Source organism: Lynx canadensis, chromosome D1 (assembly GCF_007474595.2).
Source record: "Lynx canadensis isolate LIC74 chromosome D1, mLynCan4.pri.v2, whole genome shotgun sequence".
Classification (NCBI taxonomy): Eukaryota; Metazoa; Chordata; class Mammalia; order Carnivora; family Felidae; genus Lynx; species Lynx canadensis.
Window position 1 is genome coordinate 98,909,549 of NC_044312.2, and position 25,413 is coordinate 98,934,961.

Sequence of the window (25,413 nt, forward strand, 5' to 3'; positions counted from 1 at the left end):
AGGAGATGATTTCTCCCACCCTCTTTCCTCCCCCATCCTTCCAAAATAGCTATAACACATTTTTAGGTTAAATAATGTTAATTATTTACAGTATTACAACTATATAAATATCCACAGCATACAGAGCAGTCTAGTAAACTTGTATTTCCTCTCACATACAGTTTTGTTTCTTCTGCAGGAGAAATGCTCCTGTTGTCACTCTCTGCTCATTTCCCTCCTTTTCTCATTCTCTCATTCTCTTATACAATGTGCACATATTTTTGTCTAATTCCTTTGCTGTCATTTTAGAGGGGTTTTGGGAGAGAGAGGATGGAGATAAACACAGGTGTTCACTCCTTCATGTTTACCAAAAGTCTCTGGTCACATTTTATGAAGAGTACTCTGGCAAGTATTTCAGAGGTGGGATGACAATAAACAGAGCGCCACCAGTTAATGGAAACTGCAATGGTATGACAGTAGCCAGAATCGGGGTTAGAACAGTGACACAAGAAAGGAAAGAACAATGAGAGATTCTGTCAGAGATGAACCATCTGAACACGGCAGGAAACGGAATATGGTAGAGCTGGAGAGAAGTAAGTATCCATAAAAACTCACAGGCCTAGCACCTGGGGTCAAGAAGAATGTTGGCGGCCTTAGCAAAACAAGGAGGGGGAGAACACTATAAAAAAGAAAGTTTAGTTTTTGACACATTAAATAGAAGATGACTGCGGGCCATCCAAAGTGAAAAGAATTCATTAAAATGTCTGTTATTTTCATTAAAGTGACAATTCAGAAAACTACAGACAAAAGCAAATAGGAAAGCTGGAGTGGAGCTGGTGGTCGGGCGGAAAGGGAAGCTGGGAAAGGAAAGCTTTCAAAGGCAAGTGAACACTGTTTAAGAGAGGATAGTTTTTTGGTTTTTTGGTTTTTTTTAAACATTTATTCATTTCTGACAGACAGAGAAAGACAGGGTGTGAGTGGGGGAGGGGCATGGAGAGAGAGGGAGACAGAATCCAAAGCAGGCTCCAGGCTCTGAGCTGTCAGCACAGAGCCCGATGTGGGGCTCGAACTCACAAACTGTGCAATCATGACCTGGGCTGAAGTCGGACGCGTAACCAACTGAGTCACCCAGGCACGCCAAGAGGATAGTTTTTTAAAAAGTTAAACACAAAATTACCATACGAACCAGCAATTCCACTCCTAGGTATATACCCAAGAGAACTGAAAACATGTCCACACAAAAACTTGTACATCAACATTCACAGCAACATTATTCATAACAAGTCAAAGAGTGGAAACTGCTCAAATGTCCATCAACTGATAGATGGGTAAATAAAATGCGGTATATCCATACAATGGAATATTATTCAGCCACAAAAAGAAATGAAGTACTAACATATGCTACAACATGGATTAACACTGAAAACATTATGTTAAGTGAAAGAAGCCACATACAAAAGGTCACATACTGTGTGATTCCATCTAAGTGAAATGTCCGGCAGAGGCAAAAACAAAAGAGACAGAAGTAGCTGCCAGGAACTGGGTAAGAAGAGAGGAATAAGAAGCCACTGCTAACGGGTATGGGGTTTCTTTGTGGTGTGATAAAAATATTCTGGAATTAAACAGTGGTGATGGTTGCACAACTCTGTGAATATACTAAAAACCACTGAAGTGTACATTTTGAAAGGGTTAATTTTACATGTGAATTGTATCTAAGTTAATAAAAAAAGAGAGAAATTGGGGCACCTGGGTGGCTCAGTCAGTTAAGCGTCCAACTTCAGCCCAGGTCATGATCTCACAGTTTGTGAGTTTGAGCTCCGCGTCAGGCTCTGTGCTGACAGCTCGGAGCCTGGAGCCTGCTTCTGATTCTATGTCTCCCTCTCTCTCTCTGCCCCTCCCCAGCTCATGCTCGCACTCTATCTCTGTCAAAATAAATAAACTTAAAAAAAAAATTTTTTTTTTAAAAAAGAGAAATTAAAGAGAATGATGGGGACTAGGAAAGTCGCTAACTGAGGAGCTAAATCACTGTGAAGGAATAAAAAAGGTAAGAGATCATCCACATTCTTATAGACGAGTGGAGAGCACGTCAACAGAACCAGAGTAAAGAGGAAACCTTAAAAAAAAAACGCTTAGAACACTCAGCCTAACTATATATTCTTCAAATATCTGTCCCAAGAATTTGAATCAGCTCTAAAATCACTTTAGTAAGGAATAAAGAAAAGGTTTTGTGAGCTTTTAATTAACTTAATAGTATGCACTGAGTGATACCAATATATAGGAACTTAACCAAACTGCAAAGTTTTACAACCTACACTGCATCAATTAATTAGGGAACCCAAACCTTGAACATTCAGTTGACTTAGAAAAACATGAATGTTACACTCTCAGGGCACAGAATAGTGAGAAATACAGAGGAAGCCCTCAGACACGTGTTGAATGAAGGAATGTTGGCTGAAAAACAGTGCTGCCTTCTGTGGGTATATGAACTGTAAGAACAATGGTGAGAAGAATGTGCAATAAGCAGTGTGTGCTAGCAGTTAGAAAAAACGCAAAGGCCCATACATCACTCTGAAGGAAAAGGAAGATGTAATCGAATGTTCAACTCAATTGGTTTAGGCTTTGTACGTCTATACACACAGCTGTAACATATTGCAATTTTAAGTACCCCAGGTAAAAGTTTTTATTCTATGTTAAACTCTCTAGCTCCCAACCCTTCCTTCCCACAATGAAACCACCATTTTCATGACAGCATTTTTTTTTTTTATTACTATGAATGTTTTAGGAATGTGACCCTTGAGTTATATACAGCAAAACAGGCTGTGGCAGATGCAATGAGACTCAAAATATGAAAAAGACAAGGTTCCTGACTTGAGGGAACTAATAATCTAGCAGGAGAGAGAAGATATGTATGCAAATATGAGAATACAGGGAAAATATTGAAAATGCACTGTACACTCTAAGCACAATGTGAAGGTAAGTTATCTTGATAGTAAAATAAATCTAGGAGTGAGACACAGCAACACAGATTTCATTTTTTAAAGTTATAGCCATCTAACATCCATACTTTGTATTCTGATGTAGCTGATCACTGTGATTTATGCTTGTTCTTCCAAAATATATAGCAAAATACCTTTACAATAATCAGTTATACAAGTACAACCTATAGTATCTTCTGAGGAAAACTTCATTAATTGCTACCATTTTCTAGATGCTTATCATGTGCCAAATGTCATAGTAAATTCTCACTCAATAAAAGATTCTCATTACATTTTCATAATTACCTTAAAGGAAGTGTGGTTATTCACTAGACAAATATTTATTGAGTGCCTACTTCATGTCAGACCATCAACAAAACAGACAAAAATTCCTGCCTTCATGGAAATTACATTCTGGGAGGAGGAGAAACAGAACAGAAATGAGTTGACCACATGGCATGCTGAATTATGTCAGGTACCACAGAGAACTAGAAAACAGGGAAGAGAAATGGAAAATGCAAGGTGTGGCGGATTGGCAATTTAGGGTAGTTGCTGAAAGGCCTTATTGAAATCCCTCTTTTACAATGAGGAAACTGAAGCTCAGATAAGTTAAACAACTCTCCCAAGGTCACCCGGTTAGTAAGAGGTGAGAGGAAATTTAAATTCAGCTGCCCTTATTATTAAGCTGACCTCTCCCCAAGCTAGTAATAAATTCAGTTATAAAAGTTTACTTTAGCAGATATTTCCTTAAGATTATATTGGTATTTTTAATCTCCCAAAGGGGTTAAGGAATAACTTTCTATTTCAGTATTTGAGGTTTCATTTCACAACCACAGTAACTTTTATAAAGCAGTCGTGAGTGGCCTCAGATCTTCGGCTGACAATAGATTCTTGGAAAAGAGAACAAAATAATAATGAACCAGGGATAGGACATTTCATGGACTACATTCAGCCTATGAGGAGATGATGCACAAACCCTGGACAGGTCCCACCTCCCTCCTTACTGTGGCTGTGACTACCTACCTCTATATTGTTCAAGACGTATTTATTTTATGTCCCAAGGGTGCCTAGCACAGATGCCCTGTAGTGACTCCTTTTATTAAGCTGGGATGGATCCTTTTCAGCCACCTGAGCCCACCTCTTAGCATTGAGGTGTTCCTGTCACTGGAACATCTAAAGTTGGCAGTCCCAATGTGTCTCAAGTAGTTCACGTACTGCAAATAACCTGGGTGCTAAGGCATGTATCTACATTTTGACTTCAGATAATATCTTTTCCAAAGAAAGTCAGAGCGCTTTGCCATTTCTTCCTACTCAATCCCTGGAAGGAACATGACAGTGAGCACCACATCCTCTCCTGTCAAGTGGACAAAGAGACTAAATGACTCACTAAAATTATATAGTGAATTATTAAAGGAGCCAGAATGACAACAGCCAGGCTGTCAACTTTCTAGTTCAGCTTCTAACACACAACATCAGTAGTTCCCAAGTCTTTCTGTGTCCGCAACATACATTTGGGTACTATATTTTGAGGCAGTCAGTATATTTGACGGGATTAAAAGACAAAGTCAGCAATAATAAAAATGCACTCACTATTACAATAAGACAATGCCTCATGGTGCCCATCTAGTGGACTCTAGTTCTGTGTCAGTGAAGAGACTATTCTCCCAAGCCCTGACCGTTTGTTCACCTACTCACCAGGCTAACTTCTCCCATGCTCTGGAAAACACAAGCTCTTCTTTGGCACCAGCCTCTTACCCCCTCCTACCAACTTGTATCCTACTCTAGAATACATGTGTGATTTCCTCATCCCCTAAATCAACAATTTTTTTTAAAGCAAAAGTGCATTGTACACGCTGATCTAAACTCAGCAGCATGCCAGTATGCTAGGCTATGCAACAGCCTGCCTTCAGGAAAGCAAAGCTGTCAACTAAGAAGTCAACTCAAATTTAGTGGTTAATTAAAACTTCAATGCAACATCACAGGGAAACAATCAATTGACAAGCAGTGCCAAAGGCACTCATTAAGGACTGTAGCAACCTGTATCACATCAGAATGACGGCCCCTGTGAGCCACGAAGAGACAACTGATTTCAGCTATGGAAGCCAAAGCTGGAAGGTCACTATACCTCTCCAAGAGAGCTTGTTGAGGAAAAAGAGACTACTGAAGTCTGGTTTGAGTGGTAGGAACTTCAGGTGTGGTTAAGAGACACAAGGAAAATTAGAGAACTGATAGCTTGCATTTCTGTAACACATTTCTCTTATAGAATAAATGTTCTATTGACATCTTTTGGGTAAAGCTTTGTAACAGAACAAAGTTAATTATTTTCCTGTTACTTGTGGGGGAAATACAGTGATGTAACGATCAGGGGTAGGAATCATATAAAATCTAGTACTTCTGGATACAGAGTTAACAACAGTGATTCAAAGTATGGAAAGGTAAAAAAAAATAATTGAACCTGGAAGGCTTTTTTTTTTTTTCATTGAAAAATATTTACTGAATGACGCTCTACTAGTAGAGTTGGGGATGTGACAATAAGTAAGACAGACAAGGTTCTAGTCCATTCTTCTGGAAAGAAGCACACAAATGATAAAGAGTAAATAGTTACTGGATAACTACAAATTGGGTAATGACTTTGAAGAAAACAAACAAGATAATAACATTTATAGAGGGATTGAAGGGGGATGGTTAGGAAAGGCTTCTCTGAAGAGGTGAGTGTGAAGCCTGAGAATTAGTAGTGTAGAGAACTAAACGGAAGAGTGTTCCAGGCAGAGGGAACAGCAAGTGCAAAATTACATGCATCATTAAGTGGACCAGGTTAATTTTCTTGGAAGTTTTGATAGTAGTTATGAAGTATACATTTTTAATTTTTTTAAACTTACATCCAAATTAGTTAGCACATAGTACAACAATGATTTCAAGAGTAGATTCCTTAGTGCCCCTTACCCATTTAGCCCATCCCCCTTCTCACAACCCCTTCAGCAACCCTCAGTTTGTTCTCCAGATTTATGAGTCTCTTCTGTTTTGTCCCCCTCCCTGTTTTTATATTATTTTTATTTCCCTTCCCTTATGTTCATCTGTTTTGTCTCTTAAAGTCCTCATATGAGCGAAGTCATATGATTTTTGTCTTTCTCTGAATGACTAATTTCACTTAGCACAATACCCTCCAGTTCCATCCACATAGTTGCAAATGGCAAGATTTCATTCTTTTTGATTGCCAAGTAATACTCCATTGTATGTATGTGTATGTGTGTGTGTGTGTGTGTGTGTGTGTGTGTGTGTGTGTCTATCTATATATATAGATAGAGAGAGAGAGAGAGAGAGAGACACACACATATACATATGTATACCTATATGTATACATACACACACACACACACACACACCCCACATCTTCTTTATCCATCCATCCATCAATGGACATTTGGGCTCTTTCCATACTTTGGCTATTGTTGATAGTGCTGCTATAAACATGAGATGCACCTGTCTCTTTGAAACAGCACCCCTGTATCCCATGGATAAATGCCTAGTAGTGCAATTGCTGGGTCGTAGAGTAGTTCTATTTTTAGTTTTTTTGAGGAACCTCCATACTGTGTTCCAGAGTGGCTGCACCAGCTTGCATTCCCAGAACCTGGAAGGATTCTTAAATATTTCCCAGCACTTAGCCTAGGACTTAGCACACAGAAGTTTAAACGATATTCCACTGAATTTAGTACCTACAAACTTGAAAACAAGACTATATGATCCATTTGAACAGCAACATATGGAGTAGTAAAATCAGTCAGTTTTGGTATTTTTTCCTGGTGATTAATTTCATAATGAAGATAGTAAATATTAGAACTGAGGTAAAATAGTTTCCAACGAATAAGAGAATAAATGAACAAATAATTGTTCTGTGGTATATGATAAATATGAACAGAAAAGATCCATTCATATACTTCTCAATACAAAAAGAAAGTCTGATTTCTATCTCAAATTCTACCCTTTGACCTATTGGAGCTATACTGTCTGTTGGACAGAGGGAGGAGGAACCTACAAAGCATTATTACGCATTTTAGATTCTTCCCTATGGCTAGCAGACAAGACTAAGGCTCAAGGAGAGAAACACAATACTGGTTCACTGAGGATACCTTATCCCCATCTACCTTTATCTAAGGAGATCCTGGACATGGTCTTTAGAGCCAGAAAGATGAAGGAGGGGGAAGGAAAAGTCAAGAAATTCAGAACAGCAGAAGAGCCTGGGTGGCTCAGTCAGTTAAGCATCTGACTCTTGATCTGACAGTGCAAAGCCTGCTTGGGCTTCTCTCTCTGTATCTCAAAAGAAATAAACAAACAGTTAAAAAAAATTATTTAAAATAAAGTCAAAAGAGCAGCCATACAGTAAGTATATAGTTGAGAAATGGAAATTTAAAAACTCAGCTTGAGATGGTCCATAGATCTGTAACAGGAGGAGGGATCACACTATGTTCTCATAGGCTCAACCTGAGAACCTGGAGAAGAGTGGAGAAAATGAGTGGGGATGGACTGAATACATCTTTACTTTTTTTTTTTTTTTTTTAAGGTTTATTTATTTTAGAAAGAGACAGACAGACAGAGTGTGAGCCAGGGAGAGGCAGACAGAGGGAGACACAGAACCTGAAGCAGGTTCCAGGCTCTGAGCTGTCAGCACAGAGCCCAACACAGGGCTCGAACTCACAAACTGTGAGATCATGACCCGAGCCAAAGTTGGACGCTCAACCAACTGAGCCACCCAGGTACCCCTTTACTTTTTTTTTTTTTTTAATGTTTATTTATTTTTGAGAGAGAGAGAGAGAGGGAGAGAGAAAGAGAAAGAGAGTGCAAGTGGGGGAGGGCAGAGAAAGGGAGACACAGAATCTGAAGCAGGCTCCAGGCTCTGAGCTGTCAGTGTAGAGCCTGACGTGGGGATTGAACTCACAAACCATGAGATAATGACCTGAGCTGAAGTCAGCTGCCTAACCGACTGAGCCACCATGAATACATCTTTAAATGGAAAAAAAAAAAACCTCTTATCAACAGCAGTAAAATAAATAAATAAATAAATAAATAAATAAATAAATAAATAAAGTATATTAGATCCTCCTGAGAGTGGAATAGTAACCCAATTAACTTTAAACCCTAGTCAACCTAAGTGGCAGGCAGCCTCCAGGGCCCAATGCTAGGTATAATCTGGGATTCAAAGGATTAATCATGATTAAGAGAATTCAAACTTTTGGTTTCTCAAAACAAAGCAGTATGGGTGACTCCTTGATATTTCCTAATGTTCAACATTTAAGAATACCAAGCCAAAGAAAATCATAAGTGAAATAATCAACAGTTTTAACACCCAGGTCCTAGGTTGAAGAAGGAACAGAGAGGCATCCATTTCTCTGGGAGGTAGGCTGAATCTTAATTTCACCTGTACTCGTTTTATAGTATTCTTTGATTGAGTTTATTAATCTTACAAAAAAAGCCCCTCCCATCACAAACTGCCCAATGAAGGAAAGACAAGGGAAGACATAAGAGGAGCTCTGAGGATAATTCAATTTGTCACAATTAAAATCTTCAAGATTAAAAAGTCTCACATTTGCCTTTATTATTTTTAGAGGTTATTTATTTATATTGAGAGTGTGTGTGCATGAGCAGGGGAGGGGTAGAGAGAGAGGGAGAGAGAGAAACCCAAGCAGGCTCCAAGCTGTCAGCGCAGAACCTGATGCTAGGCTCAAACCCACAGAACTGTGAGATCATGACCTGAGCCACGATCATGACGTGAGCCGAAATCAAGAGTTGGAAGCTAAACCAACTGAGCCACCCAAGCACTCCCGCACATTTTCCTTCAGAGACAGGGCTCCTTAGGCCATTCCCAGTTTGATAGTTTGTTTCAGTTATACTCCCTACACAAGTTATGAGTCACATAAATTGTAAAATGTAAAATAGTCAAATCGTGACCAACATTGCTTATCTCTTGATATAAGAATCCCATAATGGGCGCCTGGGTGGCTCAATTAAGCATCTGACTTTGGCTCAGGTCATGGAGCCTGCTTGGGATTCTCCCTCTCTCTTTCTCCCTGCCCTTTCCCCTGCTTGTGTGCCTGCTCACATGCACACGTGCACACACTCTCTCTCTCTCTCTCAAAATAAATACACTTGAAATGAAATGATAAAATAAAATAAAATAAAATAAAATAAAATAAAATAAAATAAAATAAAATAAAAGAATCCCATAATTTTTTGCCATACACTTTTCACTTTTACTCTAAGGTCTCAGATCTGGAAGGAGGTGCAATGGGAGGCTGTGACATTCAGAATAAGGAGGGCAAAGAAAGCAGGCATCTTTTTGTTTGTTTGTTTGTTTGTTTGTTTAGAGGCAGAGAGAGGGAGAGAGAACTGCAAGCAGGCTCTGCACCATCAGCATGGAGCCCAATGCAGGGCTCAAACCCACAAACCGTGAGATCACGACCTGAGTTGAAACCAAGAGCCAGCTGCTTAACCAACTCAGCCACCCAGGCACCCCCAACCTTTTTTCTTTTTAAAGTAAGCTCTATGCCCAATGTGGGGCTTGAACTCACGACCCCAAGATCAAGAGTCACATGCTCTACTGACTGAGCCAGCCAGGCGCTCTGAAAGCAGGCATCTTAAAATAAAGGATATCCCAAAATACCGAGATTATTTTTTCCAGGATTGCTAAACTCTAATGGCTTTTCTTCGGATGTCAGAAAAGAGCACAATCTCTCTCTCTCTTCAGAACTGCATTAGCTTTTCTGAAGAAAGCCCCTTTCCCACCTGGGAGAGACACTAATAACATGAAGGAAAAGGTAGACAACTCTACCTGGTGCCTGAAAACAAAGACTAATAAGTCTGTGCTAACCAAGCTTAAAACACAGAGTACCTGGAACTAACAGTAGAAAGGGACATGAAGTTAAGGGGAATGAACAGCCAGGCAGCCTTTCTGTCACCACTATAATCTCTAATTTCTCTCTTACTTCCACCAAGTGGCAGCCTGAGAAATTCTATAAAGGAGTCCTAAGGACAGTAGTTTAATGGGTCAGGTGGGGACAGGTGAGGTCTGGAAACTGCCATCAAAGCAAGCTCACTGTTTTCACTTAGATGACAGATTTTAGGGGTGGCTTGGGTTGGACAGTAGTGGTAGAAAGGTATCTAAAGGGGCGCCTGGGTGGCGCAGGCGGTTAAGCGTCCGACTTCAGCCAGGTCATGATCTCGCGGTCCGTGAGTTCGAGCCCCGCGTCGGGCTCTGGGCTGATGGCTCAGAGCCTGGAGCCTGTTTCCGATTCTGTGTCTCCCTCTCTCTCTGCCCCTCCCCTGTTCATGCTCTGTCTCTCTCTGTCCCAAAAAAAAAAAATAAATAAACGTTGGAAAAAAAAAAAAGAAAGGTATCTAAAGATTCCCAAGGTGACCCTTGGTGCTGCCTGCTTCGGATATCCCTAATAAGACCTTAAAATTCTTCTGAGGTAAGACATAGGTTAGAGTAGCTGGAAACTTCTTCAGAGCAGGTGTTCCTAAGCTATCTCTGTAGGCTCTTCACCTAGAACATGAGGGTGGAGAAACTGGGTGTTTGAAAAAACTTATTTCAGCTTTGCACTGATATTTTCAGTTTTAATTAGTTTACCTAATAAGCAATGGAGCATTTTACCACTTTTCCCCAGTCACCTCACTTCAGCAGAATCAATGAAAATAGTTAGACCAAGAAACACTCTGTGGCTTTTATAAGCTCTCAAATACCTCTTATGTTAGCTGTACTCATTTTGCCTTAAAGAAAATCAGGTTCATATTCTGTGACCCATCACAGATAAAGGTAAAGGTAGGAGGAGAAGGGGACCCAAAGAGCAAAGGCAGAAAAAGGAAGGACAGTGGTGGGATCTCATCACCACATACTCGGGGCCTCTTATCAGGCAAGAGGAGATAAGCTCTTTGCACAGTCCGTACATTTCCATTCTTAGTGCTGTTCTTCCTTTCCAAGGCACCCCACGGCTCTACCTCCTCTTAGGAATGGAATCTGCATTCCTCCCTTCCCAGGCTCAGCTGAGCATGTCACTTCTCTTCACTTTCCAGTAGCAAACATGGTCACACACACACATTTCAAATAGTGGCAGCAACTCCCTTTCTGCTTCATGGTCATTTCATAAATTTGGCTAAGCTTTGAGGCAGGGCAACGAGATTTTTTTTGTTTTTTTAGAGACACAGAGCAGGAGTGGGGGAGAAAGGTGGGGCGGGTGGGTGGGTGGGAGAGAATCTCAAGCAGGCTCCGCGCACATGGAGCCCAACACAGGGCTCGATCCCATGACCCTGGGATCATGACCTGAGCCAAAATCTAGAGTTAGACGTTCAATCGACTGAGCCACCCAGGTGCCCCGTGAAGAGATGTTTAATAAGCTGGATGATGATGATCTCATAAAAGCCAACTGAAATTTCCAATGATAAGTACACACCTCTCTTGTTCATAGGCTGCCCTATTTTGAATAAAATTGCCCACCACAAAATCCAGGGCTCACAAGCAGCAGAGTGTACATCCTACCAGCCATTGAGATGGTTCTGAAAGAACATCAAGGAAGTCCTAAAAGAATCACTGGTGAACATGAAATTTGTCTCTATGTGCCTGAGGTCCAATCCACGCATTCACATTTGGAGCCCATAAAATCAGTGTGTGTGTGTGTGTGTGTGTGTGTGTGTGTGTGTGTGTGTGTTTCTCAGCCTCATCAATCAGGTCAAAAGAAAGCTAAGTCCTGTGTTTGAGAGGAACTCAATTCTAGTCTCTCCCAACTGCTGGTGTAAGAAGGCACAGTGTGCCACAGCGACTGGGCACACAAAGATCCCTTGCCTTAGTTTTCAGGAACTTTTCTTCCAAGTTGCTCCTGTTAGAGGAGCTGTGGATTATAAATGATGCCACAGGTACAGGTTCACTGACAGCCAATTTAGTAAGTGCTCGTACTGTTAATTCTGCCAGTCTTACTCCTACACAGAAATACACGTGGCCCCAAGGGGCCCAACCACCCACAGAGCTCTTCTGAACATCTTTTCACCCTCTAGCACAGAAAAATATATCCCAGAAAACACCCAAGAAAAGAGAAAAGATAAGGTAGTTTCTCTGAAACATTATGTCTAGAAAACCAGGATCCAGTTTCCTATCTGGATGTCATTTCTAAATTCATGTCTCTCAGAACAATCCAAATACTGATCTAAGCCAAGATGTTTCTCTGAAGTTCCAAATCTGTACATCTGTATCTTTTGGTATGCTGAAACTTTCAAGTATATGTAAGGACACTTAAAGAAGCAACTAGTTTAGAGTCAGCTACCAGGCTACCACAGATCTCAAAAATCTACTTAGTTGTGGTACAAGGTTACAGTAATTGCCCTTAATGAGTTAAGCCTCCCTGTATTTGCACCATTGAAGAGCGTCCTCTCTGACTCCAGGCTTAAGCCACATGGCTTGCTTTGGAAGAACAATAAAAGTGATATAACCAGAGACCAGAAAAGGGCCTGTGCACTGAGGCCTGACTTCTGTTGTCTGTCTTTGGAATCCTGAGATGCTACAATGAAGAAGCAGGAATTAGCTTACTGGTGAACAGAAAAGAGATAAATCATCTCAACTGAGGCTAACCAGCCTGCCAACTGCCAGATATGTCCATGAAGTCATCTGTATGTTAGTTTTCTATGGCTACCATTAGAAATTACCACAAACTTAGTGGCTTTACATAGATTTACTAGCTTTCAGTTCTGCAGGTCAGAAATCCACAATGGGTCCTGTGGGGCTAAAAATCAAGGTGCTGGCAGGGCTGTGTTCCTTTCTGGAGGCTCTAGGGGAGGATTTTCTTCCTTATTCATTTGGGTTGCTGGCAGAATTCAGCTCCTTGCAATGGTAGGATTGAGGTCCCTGTTTCCTTGTCATTGTTAGCTGAGGCCACTCTCACCTTCTATCACTGCAATGTCTTTGACTATCCTGCTTTTCTCTTCCACTTTTAAGGGCTCCTGTGATTAGAATGGGTCCATACAGATAATTCCTCTCCCCACCTCAAAATCTGTAACTTCAATCAGATTTGCATAGTTCCTTTTGCCACAGAAAGTAACATATTCACAGGCTCCAGGAATGACGATGTGGAGATTTTTGGCAAGCCATTATTCTGCCTATACACCAAGACTATGCATACCCAGCCAAGCCATCAACTGACCACAGACGGCAGCCAAGTTGGCCCAGACCAGATAAACTACACATCGAACCCACAGAGTTGCGAGAAGAAGAAATGCTGTTTTAAGCAAGTAAAGTCTGGGGTGGTTTGTGAGGCAGGAAGAGCTAACTGATGCAATGGCCAAGGCTACCCCACTCTTTTTTTTTTTTAAAGATTTTAATTGTAGTAATCTCTACACCCAATGTCGGGCTCAAACTCACATTTGAGATCAAGCCCAAAATCAAGAGTTGCATGCTCTACCAACTGAGCCAGGCAGGTTCCCCAAGGCTACACCACTTCAGAGGGGTCTGTGCAACGCACAACCTGATAACATCCACCTTTTCCCCCTTCTCTGCTCTAGTCCAACAAGCATGCCTAAGAGGCCACCAGCAATTTTCTGCTCTCTGAATCATAACACAAGACAATTAAATTAGTGTTGCTTCTTCTTCCAGTCCAGATCTAGACATTATTGCTGAAATGTAACAAGAGTCAGCCTTATTATCTCAATAGAACCATAGAGAAGCTTTCTGATCCATGACCAGAAGCCACATACATTAAAAAAAACATATACGCTAAGAAGCCTTAGAGAAGATTTGAAGGAAGGGGGGGCATCTTTTTTTTAAGTTTATTTACTTGAGAGAATGTGTGAGACAGATGGGGGAGGGGCAGAGAGAGAAGGAGAGAGAATCCCAAGCAAGTTCAGCACTGTCAGTGCAGAGCCCAATGAGGGGCTCGATCTCACGAGGAGTTAGATCATGACCTAAGGTGAAATTAAGAGATGGATGCCTCACTGACTGAGCTACCCAGGCATCCCAGGGCCATCTTTTGATAGAGCAAAAGCTGTTGATGGATGAGGGAAATTTCACTGCTACCCAACCATCTCTCCTCTACATAAAGGCCAATGAGGGCTTCGGGGCACAGCCTCTAAGCAGGGGTCTCTAACCCTTCATTAGCAGCAAATACATTTTCTCAAATGGGCTCTCCCTCAAATTTGCTGATACTTAAAGGTCTGCAAAACTTAAGTAGAAGGAAAATGCCAATAGCAAGTTAATGTCCTCTTTGCTCTTTTGGCTGACTTCCCTGCGCCTGGGTCTTGACTATTAATTGAATGCTATTCGGATTTCATCTCAAAAACAAATGAGGATGGAGACCAGAGGCCTGCCTTCCCCAGACTGATAAGAGCAGCACAGTGCAATTATACCCGAACAGCTTTGTTTTGGAATGTAATCACCGCCCCAGCCTTCTTCCCAATGGGATGGCAACAGTGTAATTACCTCTTCAGGATTCATTGTTTGGGAATGTAATTCTACAGGGCCCCCTTTGTAGGGGAAAGGAGCTGCAACAAGAATATAACAGAATTCGTAGCCCCCTCCCCAGTAGTAGTCTTGGGAGCCGAACAAATTATTTTTGTTCTCTTAAAGTAAAGCCAGAGTTTAAATTTCAGTCTGTTTTTCTACCAACAAGGAGTCTCCCATACCCCATGATGATTCTATTTGAAAAGTCCCAATCTAAAGCGAGACTGCCTGAGTCCCACTTCCCACTCTGTCAAGTACTAGCTGTGGTCTTGGGCAAATTACTTAATCTCTCTATGCCTCAGTTTCCTCATCTGCAAAAATGAGGAGTAACAGGACATACTAGAATGTTGTGAAGATTAAGTGAACATGTAAGAAGTGCTTAGAATAGTACTTGACATATAGTAAGTGCCCTTGGATTTGTTTGTATGTCTTAAAGCACATTTGAAGCACCATATTCCACGGCCATTACATTTGCAAATGTGATCTAACACCAGCTCATGGTCAAATCTAAGCTTGACTTACCATGTTCTTTCTTTCCACAACCCCTTTTGCCAGTTCAGCATGCAGGGTAATGTTGGATAATTTTAAGTGCTGTTAATGAACTAGCACAGTCTCTGAGCTATATGCCCAGGTAAAACTTCACTCTAATTGGCGGGAGTGACTGTATTTCCATGTCACTCCTTTATGTTACTAGTCCAAGGGAAACTGTAATAAAAAGATTGTTGTTAGGGGTGCCTGGGTGGCTCAGTTGAATCACAAAGGCACCTAGGTGGCTCAACTGGTTGAACCTCCCTGACACTTGATTCCATCAGCTTAGGTCATGCTTTCATGGTCATGCAACCACACCCCATGTAGGGCTCCCCACTAAGCATGGAGCCTTCCTCAGATTTTCTCTCTCCCTCTCTCTCTGCCCCTCCCCCTTCTCTTCTCTTCTCTTCTCTTCTCTTCTCTTCTCTTCTCTTCTCTTCTCTTCTCTCTCTCTCTCTCTCTCTCTCTCTCTCTCTCTCTCTCTCAAGATAAAAGACTGCTGTGGAAGTCTAAAAGACTGCAGGCATTACCAAAAGCAGCCATTGGTAATATGGCAGATTCTAGAGAAAATTTACCTTTCTAGCCAGATTTATTTATGAAAACAAAGGATACACTTTCCTCACATGCGTAACGTACACCTCACCTTTCTCAACAGTACCCTGTTCCCACTGGGAACTCTGACCTTCTACATTCTGTCCACCTTTCTGTCTGTTCCTTGGTAGCCTAGACCAGTTAAATTCTCTGCTTAGGAGAAAATGCTTTTGGCTTGTGCTTCACCAGCCATAAGCCACAAAAATAAAGATCATGAGTTTATTGCCAGGCAGGCATACCCCAAGAATACAGTCCCGTAGCTCAAGCCAACAGGAGTGAAGCTGGGTCCCTTTTGCATGGCGCATACAGCTGCAGTGAGATCGGCTTAGGACAAACCAAGGGACTCATTTCAGTAGCCCTGTTATAATGAAAAGCTGTGGTTACAGGATAACTACCTGGCTCTGGGGTGAAAATTAACTCCTAGCCAAAAGAAACACCTCCAGGGGGTCTCAACACTCCAAAAGGTCCCTGGTCACCCATCTGCAGGTGCCTCTTTCCACATTATGTCTTATACCAAGATATCCATGCTCGTTCTTGGCTTCCAGCTGAGTGGCACAGGGACCCTGGGGAAGAGTTGGCCTTGTGGATCAGCAGTTGTTAAAGAAAGGAAATTAACACCCACAGGTTGGCTCTACTTTGGTAAAGAGGGTGAGAGGTGCTGTCTGCCAGCTCCCATGGCATTTCCAGCCAGTTTGGAACAAATGAGGCTGCTTGAGCTCATAAAAAGAGAAAGAGAAAGAAAAGCTAATGTGAGCTCAGAGTTTTTAAAAGGAGGAGGTGGAAGGTTAGCATGGTTTATTAGCTTTCAGCATTTACATTGATCATGTGGGTTAAACTGATGGAGTAGATGCGACAGCATAAGGGTTGTTCCAAGTCTTTCCGGGTGTTGTGGAAGATCTCTAATCTTGAATAAAGTGGAGACTGTCTGGCTGCTGTGTCCACTAGGAAATATGGGCACTGACCTCACATTTAGCTTTTTCTTTCCTCACATCCCCTCTGTAGATTTCTATATTATATCATTTGTTTTGAGGGGTTGCAAAATATGTCAAAGCAAAACCAATCAGAACCTAAGAAGAGGGAAGTAAAGGTTCTGGCATTACAGTGAATACTTCAGATTAGAGGCTGTCTTCAGGTGGCACCTTCAAAATGAGTAGTATTTCTAAGGAGTACACACAATCACGGGTCTTAATAAACTCTGAGATCACTCTAGGTCTGGGGAAGCCTCAGAATACAGAGAACTTAAAAGTACAAGTAAACAGTGGGGTCTCAATCCAGATACGCGGATGCTAATACTTCTCTTTTGGGGAGGAGAAAGAGGAACAGGTGGGAAATTAGTTAAGAAGTTGGGGGAGAGGTTATAGGTCAAGTCCTTCTACTTTCTGCTGCAGAAATACTGTAAGGTGCTGAACTCTCACAGCCAGCCTTCTGTTTATACGCCTAGTTTAGCATTTATAGCATAATACCAACTTAGTAGATGTTTTTTGGAGGGCAGAGATCATGTCATGTTCACCTGGATACCTAATACTGTGCTGTATAAACAACAGAAGCTTAATAAATGCTTACTGAATCAAAATGGCTGATATACCAGCTGAGCACCCTTTAGGTAATTGTGTATTCATTCATTCTTCCCCATTATTAACAGCTCCACATGAAGAAGAGTTATACAACAGGGGCTCACCAGCACTAATGTATGTTGGGTTCCTGGTATTACCACCTCATCTCTTCCCATGACTCTGTCTCTACATCTGTTCCTAGCTCAGTGAGTTCTCAAGTTTTAAAATACACCAAGATCACCAAAAAGACTCTTTAAAACACAAACTCCTGGGTCCTACAATCAGAATTTCTGATTCAGTGGGTTTGGAGTAGGGCCCAAGGATATGCATTTATAACACGTTCCCAGCTAATGATGCTACGGGGTCCAGGAAGTACACTTTGAGTATCTCATGTTGCCATGGTTACACAGAGGCAAACACTTGGTCTGCTGAGTAGATGCTTATTTTATTAATACAAGTCAGGGACAGAAAACAGTTTGTCATATGCAAACTCCTCTATTCTTCCCCACTTGGGTGACATGACTAAGGGCAACAGGTGACACACTAGACTGTCAAATTATCAACACAAGGACTCTCAGGTTACCATCTGTTGGTGCCATAGAGCAAAAGGCCCACAGTATTTTCAACTCACTGACCACAGCAAAAGGAGGAAAAGCTCTGCTTGGGACCCAGGAAGAGCACCATTTGGGAGAAGACAGAACAGTGGCAGATCAGCAAGGTTATAATCAGTGAGGAGACTGGCACCGCTCCAATTCATACTGGTCTCCAAAATTTATAACAAAAATAATAGTAACGATAATAGCTAACATCTACTGAATATTTATTGTGTGCCAAAAAAATACTATTCTAAGTGTCTCCTTATTTTCACTCATTTAACTCATTTAATCCTTAAAACAATCCTATAAGCTAAGTACTATTCTTATGCCCATTTTACAGATCAAGAAACTGGGGCCCCAAAAGGTAAAATAAATTAACTGAATTAATACTGTTGGGAAGTAGCAGAATGAATATCTGAACCTAGACAGTCTGGCTCTGGAATCCAAACCCTTAAACATTTTGCTATACTGCCTCCCAAGCAGTATATACTGTAACCGGCAGCTGTCCTTCCCAAACTTCACTTATTGATCCTCATAGACCTATTTAAAAAAAATGGGGACATGTTGAGAAGTTCTTCAAACTGTAGCAAAAGACATAAATCCTTGGTCCGAGCCAGGTTTGAGCCGTATCCTCCTTAACTAATCAGGATTGGCAGTTAAAGTCCTAGGGGATTTATTAAATTTGTTTGTTTTTTTTTAGTAGCAGGGCCAAAACAAATAGAAAATCAGGCCACTCCCTGGCTAGACTGTAAACTCCCTAAAGGCAGAACTATTGAATTCTTTCATAAGACCCAAAGTGCCTTGAAAAACGCTAAGCATTTGGAAAGTGCTACACACACTTCAAAAGGACAGCCCAGGAAGGGCATAGTTTAGTGTGAAGCATCAGTGGGGAAAGATCCAGAGGAAATTTCCTGGGGGAAAGACAGAGGCACAGAAAAACTTAGTCACGTAATATAAAAGGGACAGAAAAGTTCATTGACAAAGCCCAATATTTTCCTCTAGAAAAACCTGAAGCAGCACAGGCAATTCAGCTTAGAAACTAAGACCCAGGGTCTCAGTAAGCACACTTTTCACTAGTGGTGTTAAGGAGACGCAGTGAAGCGTCGGGGTAGAATGGACCCAGACACTCCAAGGACCGGTGGACACCAAGTAAGTCAAAGTCCTGGGTCCTGTAAGGCATCTGGGAAGGCTGGGTTCTCTGGAAGGGCTGCTGCATTTACTTCTCTGTTTCCCAGGCAACCAAGCCAGCCCCTTATGGCCTTCACTTTCATCACTGGAGCAGAAGGAAAGGTAATTGGGTTAATTATTAAAGGAGCACTAGCTACGACCACCACCACTAATTGTCCATTTATCTGGGGTTTATAAACAGCCATCTTAATTGATGCTGAGTTGCAATGTGTCACTCACTTTATTTGCCTGGCTACTAGGTACCAGAGAGGTATAGGACATGGAGATAAAGGGTCTAACACCAGAACTATTATTTATTTCTCTTCATATTCATTTAAGTATGCCGTGATGACCCTCAAATGCACTCGCTACTGTTCATCTTTCCCAGATTTGTCAATTTACGTAAAGATCTAGTATATAGTAATTAGACAATGTGTTGCATTAAAGCACTATGATATTGGGTTGAGAAATCAAGCTAATTCCTAAAAGTCAGCAAGCCCAAGGCCCCAGATGCTCACCAAATGGCCAAACTAGAGCAGACAGGCCTCCTACAAGCAATTCCTTGAGGTACCAGAGAAATAGGGAACATCTAAGAGAGAGGACAAGTGTTTTTAATAGAGAGGAGAGAGGCCAAAGACAAACAAAAATAAAGTTAACAAGGAAAAGAAAAGTCTTACAAAAGAGGTAGCTCTGTCTTACCCACAACAGGCAATAAACAGAAGGATGCCTGGGACATGAGATTATATAAAGCAATTATTCTAACACTGCATTGCTGGGTTTGTAATATATATAGATGCAATATACATAACAACAGTAGCACAAAGGAAAGAGAAGGGAATACAACTATAGTGTAGCAAAGTTTCTGTATCTTACCAGAATTAAGTCTGTATTAAGTCTGAAATAGATTCTGACAAAAGACAGTTTAAAAATCAGTAAAGAGATTAACATGGTACATTAGAAGATATCCACTTAATATTAAAAAAGTAAGCAAAGGAGAAACAGGAACAAAAAAGACAAGAGAAATACAGAAAATAGCTAAATGGCACACAAAAATTCAACTATACCAACTACATTAAATGTGAATGAAATAAATAATCCAATCAAAGGTAGAGATTGTCAGGCTGGATAAAAAACAAAAATCAATAACACAAGTTTGAACTGCATGGGTCCACTTAGATGTAGATTTTTTTTTGATAAATACAATACAGTACTATAAATGTATTTTTTTCTGGGGCACCTGGATGGCTCAATCGGTTAAGCAGCCAACTTCAGCTCAGGTCATGATCTCGTGGTTCGCGAGTTCGAGCCCCACATCAGGCTCTGTGCTGACAGCTCAGAGTCTGGAGCCTGCTTCAGATTCTGTGTCTCCCTCTCTCTCTGCCCCTCCCCTGCTCTGTCTCTGTCTCCCTCTTTCTCAAAAACATAAACATTGAAAAACAAACAAAAAACATTAAAAAATAATAAAAAATAAATGTATTTTTTTCTTCCTTATGATTTTCTTAACATTTTCTTTTCTCTGACTCACTTTATGATTAGAATACAGTATATAATGTATACAATACAGAAAATAACGTATTAATCAACTGTTTATGTTATTGGTAAGGCTTCCAGTCAACAGTAGGCTATTAGTAGTTAAGTTTTGGGGTGTCAAAAGTTATACATAGATTTTCGACTACACGGGGTCATGCCCCTAACCCCTGTATTGTCCAAAGGTCAACTGTATATGTTTTCTATAAGAGACATACTTTAGACTTTTAGATTCAGAAATATATATTGAAAGTTAAAAGGATGGAAAATATATATATCACATAATCAACAGCCATAAAATAGCTGGAGAGCTATAACAACATAAGAAAAGTTAGATTTCAAGACAGTATTACTAAAGACAGAGGAATATTTTATATGATAAAAGAATTAATCAGGAAGGCATAACAACTATAAAAATATACGTACCTAACAACAGGGTCTCAAAATATATGCAGTAAAATGTGACAAAACTGAAGGGAGAAATACACAATTCAATAATAACTGGAAATTTCCTTAACAAAGGATAGGCCAACTAGACTGAAAATCAGCAATGATATACAAAACTTGAACACCACCATCAACCAAGTAGATCTCCTTGGCATCGACAGCACACTCCATGCAATGAAAACAAAACACACATCCTTGTCAAGCACACAGGTAACATTCTCCAGGACAGACCATGTGCTAAACCATAAAACAAGTTTCAATAAATTTAAGATAATTGAAATCATATGCCCCAGGGACATTAAGTAAGAAATCAACAGAAAGAAATTTGGTAAATTCACAAATATGTGAAAATTGAAGCACACTCCTCTTTTTTTTTTTTTTTTTTTTAATGTTTATTTACTTTTGAGAGAGAGAGAAAGAGAATATGAGCCAGGGAGGGGCAGAGAGAAAGAGAGACAGAATCCGAAGCAGGCTCCAGGCTCTAAGCTGTCAGCACAGAGCCCGATGTGGGGCTCAAACCCACAAACCGCAAGATCATGACCTGAGCTGAAGTCAGATGCTTAACCGACTGAGCCACCCAGGCACCCCAAAGCACACACTCCTAAGCGTCTAGTGGGTCAAAGAAGAAATCATAAGAGAAAAATGTGGATGACTGGGCACAAAGCCATCTCTAGCCCAGGGCACTTGACCAGGTCCCAGTGACCTGTGGCAAGGAGCAAGAAAATCCTGACACTTCCCACTGATTTTAATCAAAACACTAAATTAAGTACATCAGGCCCACATGTGCTGGGAACAGATGATCATTAGGATGAAAGTCAAAAAGATTAGGCAGGACATATAACTAATACCCTACATTATCCAGGTCCCTATCCCTCAGAAGTTTCTTTTCTTCCAGTAATTACCAGGAAGATGTCAAAAGCCAGAACTCCTCATTTCACTTTTATGAGACCTCAAACATGCAGAAAAATACTGTAAGCTTATGAACCTTTTGGCAGTTACTCCCTACTTGAACTCAGACAAAACAGGGCACAGAAGATTATGAGTCAGGCAAACAGACCTGGTTTAAAGTTCTGGGTCTGCCTCTCACCGTGTTATATTGGGCAAGTGACCTAACTTCTCTGAATGTCAGTTTTCTTCCCTGCTGAATGGAACTGCACCACCTACTTCACAGGGTTGCCACAATGTTTTATAGGAGGTCATGCATGGGAAAGCACTTAGGACAGCACGTGGCCCATAGGAAGCGGTCATTAACTTCATGTCTTTCTTTGTTATCAGTGGCTGTTATTACTAAAAAGTCAGCAGGGGGAGCTCCCCAGACTTCTGTGTTTTTCCCAAAAAATCTACCTGGTAGAGCTGCAGTAGCTTTAAATTCACTTATATCTCTTTAAGTACAGGTTCAGAACTTGTGCTGCTAAAGAAGAGGTAAGACGTGGATAAATGGGTGACTGGAGGCCACTGGCAACCTACAGAATTGGGGGGAGGCACCAAGATAAAGAGGAAGAGATGAAAATTAACAATCAAAACACTTCTCTGTAGTAGCTTCTGTTTTCTATTATCACTCTCAGGCTCATGTGGGAGGAAGTAGGCAGAATGGATCTTAATTTTCTGCAAATCCATTTTTGTTGATGACTCTGAATGGCTTTGGCTACCATCCACTGGAGACTCATTTGTCACAACAGTACTGGTCACACCTCCTAAAACTAAAGGTGTGTATATGCTTCACCCCTGCAAAAAGGCATTCACCTTTCAAAGGGTCTGGCTTTATGTTTGGAGCTAAGAACCAAACAGCAAGATTCAGGGATGGTCAACCATCTAGCCTTTGAGCTACAGGAGCACAGGAGCCATGCCTATTATTCACTCTGGTAGCCTAGAACAGTGCCTGGTACATAGCTACAGAACAAATACCTGTTGAATATAATTGTGTTGAGACCATCACAACTGCAATCCAATCACACAAGTGAAAGGTGCCTCTCCAGGAAAACTAGGAGCGCTTACTGCTAAAAGCCCAAAAAAGTCATTACTTTAGGAGCTCTATTACATGATCACAGTAAGTGTAATAAAAAGCAAAACATCTGTGTCCAGGAGGGCAAGAAGGCTTAGAGAAAAGGCTAGTACATAATGATTTTCTTCAGCAAGCACTGCTGGTTCATAAAAGGCTACGTCTAGAAATCACTTAAAACAGAGGAATTAAAGCAAGTAAGAAAAACCCTGAATAACTTCTTCTAGATTAAGGTCCTTGAAGAAGAACGCTATTTTGACGCTCTGTCCTTTAAAATAACTGTAGGGAAGCAGACTAGGAGACTCTGGAGTCCGGCTGCCTGGCTTTGTTCTGGCTCCCCAACTTCTAGCTGTATTACTCTGGGCGAGTTAGCCTTCTGGGCTTTAGTTTTGTCCACTGTTAATTAGGTAATAGCACCTATCTCAGGATTACTGATTTACTGGTAAAGCACTTAAAATACTCCCTACTATACAGCAAGTGCTCAATAAAAGAGAGACTTTTGGGGGTTGTTGTTATTATCATTATTATTAAAATGTTCTCAAGAGAAGAATAAAAGTAATACAGCTGTCAACAGAATCTAGAGGGACATCCAAATTACAGGTACCCCCATTTCCTGAAAATCTGTGTTACACCGCTTCACTTTTACAAAAGGCCTACAATCGTATTTGTTTTCACTAACTGAAGAAAATCCAAAGAGGATTCTGATTTTCACTTTAATGAAAAAAGGCAAAAAGTGAAAATAGCGTTCAGCGTTTGTTTTATAGAGAGCTATTGCAGAGGCAGCATGCACCCTGGGCATCAAGCTGCCATAGCTTTGAACTGTGTCTGTGAGCACATTTGTGCTTTATCTCTATTTTCTGCATCCATTAGCAAGATGTGTCTTAAAGTATGAGAAAAGCCTGAGAGAGGTTATTTTTGGGGTCTGGGTACACTAAAAAATTTTGCCATATAAATTAATGGTAATTGCTCCTTTGCTTTGCGTCATTTTGGCTTGCGAAAGGCTTTATAGGAACACTCCGGGGTTTTTTTTTTTGTTTTTTTTTTAAGTTTATTTATTTTGACAGAGAGAGTGCACGAGTGAGCACAAACAAGGGAGGGGCAGAGAGAGAGAGAGAGAGGGAGGAAGTGAAGGAGAGGGAGAGGGAGAGGGAGAGGGAGAGGGAGAGGGAGGGGGAGAGGGAGAGAGGGAGAGAGGGAGAGAGGGAGAGAGAGAGAGAGAGAGAGAGAGAGAGAGAGAGAGAGAGAGAATGAATCCCAAGCAGGTTCCTCATTCCACACTGAGCCCAATGTGGGACTCGATATCACGGACCCAGAGATCATGCATGACCTGAGCCGAAATCAAGAGTCGGACGTGTAACCGACTGAGCCACCCGGGTTCCCCAGGAACACTCTACTTCTGAATAGCAGAGGAAACCTGTATCTACAAATGATGAGGCTTTTAAGAAAAGACCAATAGGTTCTCTGTAACATGTATCTTGAGAAAACAGAAGAAACTAGTTAATTGTGAATGGAAATCATCTGCTAACCTAACTCAAGTGAGATTCTTAAGAATCTAGATTTCCTTCCCCTTGAGATACTTGGCATCCTTTGTTAGAGAACTTTTCTCAGTAGATTTCATATCTCTAAACAACTGCCTCCTAGAACACAACCCCAATAGTCAAAAGTATTCATAAGTGAAAGTGGGCCGTATGGGGATCAGACCTCTAGGCATAAAGTAGGGTAACAGGAAATGTAGGTAGAGTTCTTAAATCAAAAGAAGAAAAAAACATACAGCTGTTCCCACAAAAAGCTAAATGCCAAGGAAATAGATTTTCCAGCAGTAGAGGAGCAGGAGGTGCTGTGTGGGGTGGTGGAGGCAGATGTCTGGAACAAAGGGTGGAGAAGAGCTCTGTAGTATTGCCTGGCAGCAAGTGATTATCTGCCAGGGAGGAGCTTCTATGTGCCATTAGCCAAGCCACACAGAAACACCAAGCATGGAGAGGCACAGAGGCATGGGGTCTTATACCAAATAGGGCCAGAGGTCCTAGGACGAGGTTGTCAGGAGACCACGCTATAGTCTGCCCCCCCAGCAAGGTGGGCCTACAAAGTCCTAGTGTCTAGCAGAGAAACCACTGAGGTTTCTGGGATTTCTAGGCCTTGACACTGGGGTCAAGGATGGTCCTGCCTAGGGGAGGCCAGATCCCATGGCCTTCCGGATGTCACAGTAGCTTGGTTAGAAATCACATTCTCTTGGGCTGACAGTGCCACTGCCTCACGGAGATCCCTTCCTACCTTTAACCACCACGATGGACCAGGTTTTCCAAAACGTAATGTCTTTATGAAATTTTTAATAGATGCTTATTAAAGACACACATAAATGTGGATTCATTTTTATACCTTTTATGCCTTTACATACATAAATACAGAGGTTGGCAGTGGAGGTGAGGGGGAAAGGGAGGAAAGTGCATGATGGGGAAATAACCTTTGTCAGGAAAAACCAGAATTCTGCTTTGTTTCCTTCTCTAGACACTGCCCAGAAGCAGGAGCATATACCATGTATGACAGCCTGGTCACATATCTTAGCCCATAAACATGGGTCACT

The 25,413-nt window shown here is 41.2% G+C and overlaps 1 protein-coding gene across 11 annotated transcripts in view; it reads right to left on the reverse strand.

The window, feature by feature from the left end:
- AMBRA1 (autophagy and beclin 1 regulator 1) overlaps positions 1–25,413 on the reverse strand; it is a 180,711-nt gene that overhangs the window by 68,546 nt on the left and 86,752 nt on the right. The gene's annotated exons all lie outside the window — the stretch shown is intronic.